We start from the raw sequence: 9,076 nt of genomic DNA on the forward strand, positions 1-9,076 counted from the left end.
TGTGTGTGTGTGTGTGTGTGTGTGTGTGTGTGTGTGTGTGTGTGTGTGTGTGTGTGTGTGTGTGTGTGTGTGTGTGTGTGTGTGTGTGTGTGTGTGTGTGTCTGTCTATGCGACATCCTGAAAATTGATTTAAAAATTAAAGTCTGTAACCCGGCTAGAGCGTCTCACAAGCTGTTTCCAGGTCCTGACCCATCGCTGAAGAAAACGCCACCCTCAAAAGACAGATAGTCTAAGCATGCAATTAGGGAGTGTTCAGCCGCTATATATAGTGGCCTTTTTCTCTTATTTTCTCTTCTCCTTTTGTTTTGTTGTGGTGGTGCCGCCTCCATCCCCCCCCCCCCCCCCCCCCCCCCCCCCCCACAACGGGAACAAAACTACACGACCCGATCTCTCCACCACGGAAGAAACCATGTTTTATTACCCTCCCTTGGTTCGATGTATTCAAACTGAAACAACAGATTCAGGGATGTACAACGTCTCGTGAAAAGTAGTAAAACATTAAATCCTGATCTACCAGCTCACGACACATGGTGAGCTTGTAGATCGGCTACTTTGATTTATGGAAATGGAAATTTCCCTAAAATAGTGGTTAAGATGCATCAAACTAAGTTTTGAAAGGACATATTTAAATCAGTCTGACCAGTTCAAACATAATGTTTTTTTTATGGCACGACTTTGCTTGAGGCCAGCCGTCTGTGAGAGGGTGTGTTTGTGTGCGTGCGTGTGTGCATGTCTGGTGGTCAGATGCTGTAACACCGACCTACACCAAATGTCTTGTGCTTGGTGATTGGTTATTGGTTGAATACTTGTCATTATATATTAGTCAGAAATGTAAACTGCACGAGGTATGGTCAGACATTAAGGCTAAAAGGATAACCTAAAATGACCCTGGGGACTTGTTTCCATCGTGGCCCGATGTATTCAATTCATCAACATAGCATAAATAATAACACATGATGACCACATGATTCTGTTTTTAAACTTCCATCATGGTGATCGCTGAGTTAAAAAAGTGCTGAAAAATCCACTTTAAAACTCCTAGCGGCCAACAAATTGATACATTTTTCAAAGGATGATACTTCTACACCCAATGCCTTCAGAATGAAATGGCAGCCGGATAATGCCGATGTTGCATTTTTGTTCCCACTGTGCTGAGGTAGCTCCGTGCTGTTCAAGATGTCAGATGGCTCTACCTGCAGAAAGTAAAAGAGGATCTGAAAAGGACAGATGGTTCAAAAGATGGTCGCTCTTAGTGATCAAGCCACCGTACATCAAGATGATAGTTTGTTTGTTTCCCCTAGACTTGAGAAACTTGTTCTACATGTGGAAGCAAATATAATAAAAGAGTAGTGAACTGGCTTCCAGAAGACTGGCATTCATGGAAATTGAATTAATACAGTATGTGCATGTAATGTTTGGCTGTTTTGGGAATTGTGATAACTGGGTACGATTGATGGCCTTGTGTTATGTATAGGCGTAGCATAGCTGCAGACATATCAGAGATGTCACAGTCCCACCTATCTACATTCAATGTTATACCCAGGGCGTGTTACCTAGTGTGGTCGGGCCTTTGTGGGCCGGTCTTTAGAATGCCTGGTTTTCCTGAGTGTGTGCGCTTATGTCAGCTCTGATTGTATGACTTGTTTTGTTTGCTGACTATGATTTCTTTTTTTTGCTGTTCTGTAACCGTTTGGGAGCAATTCAGAGGGAGGGAGGGAGGAAGAAAGAAAGAAAGACCATTGTCATTTTTCCATAGAACCCCTGTTTTACCCATTTTAAGCATCTGTGTCAGTTAGACTTTTGCGTTGGCTATTGTAACATAGCAGATATACAAGCTTGCCACTTCGTGCCGCACTGCGAGTATATTTTTGAACATCTTGAAAGTGTGAGAATTATAATGAGCCTCCGGCCTCTTCAATGTGGTCCCACGCTGTGATCTACTCCGAGGTATAGTGGTACACGAGGATGCCTGCTGTCGCTATTTCCATGTGTAGAGGCTGTGTGCGTCCCTCCCCCTGAACTCCCTCCCACCTGCTCTTCACACCGCTCAGAGATTAGTTCCCCATGAGTGCCGTCGGTCGGCTCCTTGAGAATGGTCTCATTAACAGCTAGCGGAGCAGCGCCCAGGGCGGTGTGACTCTGTCTGCGATTAGGGGCCACACAACCAACGGTGCCACCTTAATCTGCCCGCCTGCGTGATGGACACCGGCGGGGAAATTGAAACCCTGGCCCTCTCTGTGTTATTATAACATAAAGAATGGTTATATGGAAGTGTCTGCCGCTGAAGCGGGGAGTCCATCCTAATAACATCCTGCAGCCTCATCTCCAGGTGTGCAACGGATCATTTCTACTCTGCTGTTTTGACCTGCACTCTTTGCCTTCTACAGCATGTGCGTGCCCGGGGGGTGCGTGCGTGCCCGGTGCGTGTGTGTGTGCGTGTGTGTGTGTGTGTGTGTGTGCGTGTGTGCGTGCGTGCGTGCTTGCGTGCGTGCATGCGTGTTTTAGACTTTTCTTTGCTTGGCTATATTTAGACGGGACCGTAAAGAGGCAGGAAACAAAAGGAGGCAGAGTGCAGGAAGAGGAAGGACATGCAACATGCCCTCTTCTCCGTATCCTGTACTCAGGACCTGATCTCCCTTGGTGGCGGAAAATTGTGTCTGTCCTTTTTGTGCGAGAATAACTCTGTTTCGGGGATCCGACCAGCTGCGTTCTCGGAAAAGAGAAACATAAAGTCATGTAAACTGTAAATCTTGCAGTACAGCTGTGCGCCGGAAATGCAATTGATATCTGTCTGTCGTCTATTTGTCCGTCCGTCTGACCGTCGTACTCGGGTACTTTCCACCCCCGGTGTCCAGGAGCAGGTTTGAATATCGTGCCCGATGGCACCAGCGTGCACGGGGGTCAAACGTTGATGAATAACGCCCGTGACTTCAAGATCAAATGCATCGTTCATAATCCCCGGCCAGGCCTGCCCTGCCTGCGCTGGAACAGGGCTGCCCAGTCCAAAAAGTTGTGTGATAATGGTTCGTTTGAGCCCCCTGCGTACCACCGGCTCTCCAAATTGCTTAATTTGTCAACATGCCAAGGTCTCGCATACAATGCATAATTACAAAATGATTTATGTGCGTGGCAGTCCCCCCTCGCACCACCACACCCCCTCCTGGAACTATTCCCTCGCCGATGAGGCGCACTCTCTGTGATGAAACTGTACAAAAGGCACCAAACTGTTGAAGATTTGTTTTAAGCTCGGTGACGGGGCGACGCGAGGCCCGGGTGACAGATTTGCGGGCGGAACACCAAGAGAGTCTCTCTCTAGTCTCTTGATCAGCACGGCGTCACGGTGGTCGGTCACGCTCGGCGATCACAGATGAGTTATTGACCTGCCGGAGACGCTCAGGCTTTTGAGGAATAGCAGCCATTCATCAAGGCCTCTCTCGCAGCCGTGCCAATGAAAAGGGCCTCTTTCGTAAGACATTCATGAATACAAAAGGAGCCACCACGAACGATCAAGGTCCACTTGGCGCGTTCTTGACGTGTGTGCGTGTGTGTGTGTGTGTGTGTGTGTGTGTGTGTGTGTGTGTGTGCGCGCGTGCGCATTGTGTCTCGTCATACTTTGTGTCATGGGTATACAGATTCGTGTCACATGCTTTTGTTCATGTTTGTGCTCTTGAGACCCAAGGGTGTCCTAATGGATCTGAAAAGAGGCCTATGTGAAGGAATCATTAACTTCATTCATTGAAGGAATTAATCACTATTAAAGTGTCACTTTTTAACCAGTAAGGCCTATTTTATACTTTCAAATCACAGTCCTACTTCGGATTTTACTCAAGACTCACACAAATCGCTACACCTTTGTACCGTTTTGGTTGGTGCAGGAGTGACTTCCTTCAGCTGAAAATCAAAAAAACTAAGGAGGTCATATTTGACTTTAGGACTGGTGCTCATGCACACCAGGAAATAGTCATTGGTGGGGATGGGGTAGTGATTGTGGAGGAATCCAAGTACTTGGGTACAACGATTGATTCCAAGCTGACACTCATTCCATCTATAAGAAAGGTCAACAGAGGCTGCATTTTATGCGCAGACTGAGACAATATAACCGTAACGTGGAAAAAAGAATTAAGATCCTTTGTGGAGAGTGCATTGACATTTTGTTTTGTTTCCTGGTATGGCTCATTATCATTGGTTAATAAGAACAAACTCCATAAAATCATTGTGTCCAGCAAAATAGCTGGGGTACGATTTGAGAGTATAACTTCAATGTATGAGACCCGGGTACTCGGGAAGCTATTACTAGGGACAATACACACCTGTTACAGCCAATACCATCTTTTACCATCAGGGCGACGGTACATGGTACCTTCTCTGCAGGCTAGAGCTTCAAGATTGTTTGTTCCCATAAGTATATGACTTATGAACAAGCAGGCCCCATCTCAGTTCCGTGCATAAAGTGTGATGTGATGCCTCTTGGAACTATGACTGGTGACCTTCTGTTGGCATTGTTTCTTTGTCAATGTACTGTCTGTCTGTCTGTCTGTCTGTCTGTCTGTCTGTCTGTCTGTCTGTCTGTCTGTCTGTCTGTCGTATCTATCACATATTTGTCTCTGGAGTCATGTGATCAAGATGTATACGCATCAGTGAGGTTGATCTCTTTGCCAAAAACAGCCAATCTACAAGTTCACGACGCGCTGTGTGTGACATGTTGTGAGTTGTAGATTGGGTATTTTTGGCTACTACAGTAGATAGATTTGGTGTAGGCAGTGGCGAAGTGTACTAAAGGTGGGCCCTGATGCAGGCTGTTTGGGACCGGCACTCAATCAAAGTATTCTGCTGCACCCCTGGACCCACTTCTGTTCTAGAGCCATTAATTAATGTCAGGCGACTGCACGGAGACATAGACGATATGTTTGAGTCTCGGTCTTTGAAGTGATAAAGGCGACATCCAGAGAACCATAGCAGGCTGCACAGAATCTGTTCTTTAACAAGGACACTTGGCTTGATGAAATACAATCCACCTCGTCACTGTGTGCATGAGAGATCAAGATGTGTCTTTGCTCTTATCTTGTGAAGGCCAACATCTAAAAACTGTTATTGAAGTGCTTGTAGGCATGAGTATAAAGAATAGATTATGGAAATGTGTGTTTAAAACTGCTTGAGGTTCAAGTTTTGTCTGCTTGCAGAACGCAGTTTGTAAAAACAAAACAAACGAAAGAAAAGAAAGAAAGACAAACACTGATCTGATCTGATTAATCAGAATTGAAAGTTGCCTGGAGTCAGGGGTATATTCACCGTGGCTTGGTGGTCAAAGCACATTCTTGAAGATAATTAAAGGGTTAGTTCAGATTTTTGGACTTAAAGGTGTAGGAAATACTTGCAATTATTGTGACAGCGCGATGTAGTAACCCAAGATTATGCCTCCTGGTTTTGGGGTAAAATCTGCCTCTTCTGCTTGGCCTTTATTATGAAACATTTCCCGGAAAAATAAATGTTAAGAATACATTAAACTCTCCTTCCCTTTGACCTATTTCTACCATTATAGAGCAACTTTCATTCAACTTTGACCCCTCTGAAAGGGCGGCAGTGGCTCAGGGGTAGAGTGGCCAGATGGGAACCGCAAGGTTCCCAGTTCGAACCCGGGCTCCCCCAGAGTTAGTGTCGAAGTGTCCTTGAGCAAGACTCTGAACCCCTCCTGATGAGCAGTTTGGTGCCTTGCATGGTTTCCTCTGCCATCGGTGTGTGAATGTGTGTGTAAAGCTATATATAAATGCACCATTTACCATTTATGGAACTATTTTGCTAGCCCCTCCTATATCCAGCTTTTAGTGTGCGTATAAACACAAACTTTGTCCCAACACAAACATTAAATGCCATTGATAATGAGAACGCAAATTGTGATTGGCCCGGAACGGGTGCAGTACTTAGTTTAGACAGTTTTTGGTTTAGACTAGTCATTAGTCCTACAACTACAACCTATCTCAAACCCTCACCCTAAACCTAACCTCCCATGGGGCAGCACACCTAACCCTAACCTTAACCTTAACGCATGTCTAACCAATGACTAGTCTAAACTAAGTATGCACCCCGACCAGAACTACTTAATATTCACCAACACCAGACCAGAACCACAGGACTCAGGCAAGCGTTATCCAAAAATCTGAACTAACCCTAAATTGTAAGTTCACAGGTATAAAGTGCTCTGGAGTCCAGACTGCATGTAGGAAGACTGTGACATGATGGTTAAGAGTCATGCCTAAATCTATTGAAGTTGTAGTGTCAAGTCTCTTCTCAACATTATTTTGATTGCTTGATTGAAGTATCTATTAACAGTTACAATTACATACATTTCAAATACAACTCAATACAAAAACTGCATGTTTTTAGAGATGTAATAATACATATTTTTACAACGTGCCAGTAATATGTGAAAGTCTCCAGCACTGTGATGCACTGACCTGATCAGTGCACCTAGCCTTGCGTAGTGATACTAATATCACTGTGTGGATATTAGTCTTGTCCCTCTCAGTATTAGATTTTGTATTTCGTATATTTTTTTGTTGTTGCAATGTCTCACCCCATATTTGCATACTGGGCCCTGGTTGGTTATAGCCTGGTTCCAGACAAATCTGGTTGGCTCGTCACCATTTCGGCTGTGAAGTCCTCCCACAATTGGGACGGGCCAGACTTAATCTGCCTGGGGCAATATGCATTGCAAAGGCAGATGAAGGCTGGCTATGCGATGCGACAGTGCACCCGCTTTGAACCCATAATCACCAGTAGGTTACTCAAGACCATGCCATGGAGCAAGTAGGCTCTACTGGAGCGTATACTAGCTGCGACGGAAGTGAAATTGAATGCTGCCAAAGCGAAAACATTGTGAAACTTACGTGGCCGCTTAAGACTGAGGTTAGGGGACTTACGTACGTGGCCGGTTAAGACTAAGGTTAGGGTTAGGTAGGTGCATTTCTGCAACTGACTGCAGCCCTTCCATTCAGAGGGCAACAAGATGCCCAAATATGGAGATGACTGACGTCTTAGTATAGTGACATCACAGATGTACTAACAATCAACTCTGATAACGGGTACAGCACATTTTACACCCCATTACACAGTCAAATCGTTTCTCTACAATGAATCGGCCTACCATGTCTATGCACCACCCTCCTTCGCCCAGCATGGGGTCATTTCCCATGAACACGGGGAACGTGCTGAACCAGGAACAGATTGGTCCAGACATTGGACCTGCTTGCAGGAGCAGCAGTGTGTGGAGTTCTGGACTAGGAAGTCCCAACCGCGGCTCACCCAGCGTCATTAGTATGCCCAAGCAACAGCCAGCATGTCAACCGTCCTTCTCCATAAACAGCACGTCAGGGTTTGGAATGAACCGCAGTCAGGCTTTTTGGATGAACAACTCTATGTCGAGCAGCATCTTTAATGGCAGGGGTGTAAGGGAACATGTAACAGGACTGGATTTGTCCGAATTCCCCGCACTAGTGGACAGGGGTCGGGGGGAAGAAGGGGGTGGAAACCCAGCATCATACCTCGGTACGTTGACAAGACCTTCAAATGAACAGACACAGGTGCAGAGTGGCCGCAAACACAAGCATGCGACATTGAGCAACAATGAGAATAAATGCAACATACATTTCACTCCTAGCCACAACTTAAACCCCAGTCCTGGCCACCACAACTACAACAGTACAGTTAACATAAACTCTTCTCCTGGCCACAACCACACGCACCATATGTTGAGCAACAATAACAGTAAGACCAACTTAAACTCCACTCCTGGCCACAACCAAAAGCACCCTACGTTGAGCAACAATACCAGTAAGATCAACTTAAACCCCACTCCTGGCCACCACAACTACAACAGTACAACCAACGTAAACTCAACTTCTGGCCACAACTACATGCACCCTACGTTGAGTAATGATGACAGTAAAACCAACCTAAACTTCACTCCTGGCCATAGCTTAAACTCCACTGGAAAGAGCACACCCAATGCAGATGGACTGAAGTCCCCCAGAGACAAGGCACCCTCACCACAGAACGACCAGAAGAAAGGGATCCAGGTGTTACCTGATGGCCGGGTGACAAACATTCCTTCAGGAATGGTGACGGACCAATTCGGGATGATTGGACTGCTGACATTCCTTCGGGCAGCAGAGACGGATCCTGGAATGGTCCATTTGGCGCTGGGAAGTGACCTCACAAAACTGGGGCTCGACCTCAACTCACCCACAAATCTGTACCCCAAGTTTGTTTCCCCTTGGGCGTCGGCACCTTCTCAAGCTCAGGATCTTGACTTCCATGTTCACATAAGGGACAAGTTGCCTGCAGTAAAAGTTTCTGGATATGGTGAAGACCTGCTGTTCTACCTGTACTACATGCAGGGTGGAGACCTCCGGCTTCAGGCAGCAGCAGAGCTGTTTAAGCGGGGCTGGAGGTTCCACAAGGAGGAGCAGGTCTGGATCACAAGGATACCCGGCATGGAGACGACGATGACGGCCAAAAGCTACGAAAGGGGAACTTACTACTTCTTCGATTGTCTCAACTGGAAGAAGAGGATGTCCAAGGAGTTCCACCTGGAATATGACAAGCTGGAAAAGAGGCCTCATGTGCCGACAACATAAAACCACAACCCAGCCCAGTAGGCCTTCTAAGACCCAACCTGTCCCAAGAACTGCAGCTGTTACAGCCACCAGTAATATGGCAGTAGACTACAGCTGTTACAGGACACAGCCCTAGCCACCAGGGGGCAGTAAACTACAGCTGTTCCCACTAGGGACAGTCGTATTTTTTTGTGTGAAGCCTGTTATGTCTTGTGCAGAACGACTGACAATGTGACACAATTGAAGGGTTTCACCTCTGAGGGCAGGAAAGTTGGTTGTATCAACGGTTCTTAATCTGGGGTTAGGGATAGAAACTTTGACACATTAAGCGTCAAAGTTTCTATCGTCCATAAAAATGCTCATGCTGTACATGATCACTGAGACACTATTGTTGAACACAACATGGTTTCCTCTCCATTCTGCTCTTTGGTGCGAGACTTGGCTACAACATGTTGAAAACCACT

The 9,076-nt window shown here is 46.1% G+C and overlaps 1 pseudogene across 1 annotated transcript; it reads left to right on the top strand.

Annotated features, from left to right (window-relative positions):
- Positions 1–7,142: 7,142 nt before the first annotated feature.
- LOC306934937 (CCR4-NOT transcription complex subunit 2-like) lies at positions 7,143–8,654 on the top strand (annotated as a pseudogene). Its single transcript has one exon. The product of its transcript is annotated as a CCR4-NOT transcription complex subunit 2-like (transcript).
- The last annotated feature ends 422 nt before the right edge of the window (positions 8,655–9,076 follow it).

This window comes from Electrona antarctica (genome assembly GCF_951216825.1).
Source record: "Electrona antarctica genome assembly, chromosome: 13".
Taxonomy (NCBI): Eukaryota; Metazoa; Chordata; class Actinopteri; order Myctophiformes; family Myctophidae; genus Electrona; species Electrona antarctica.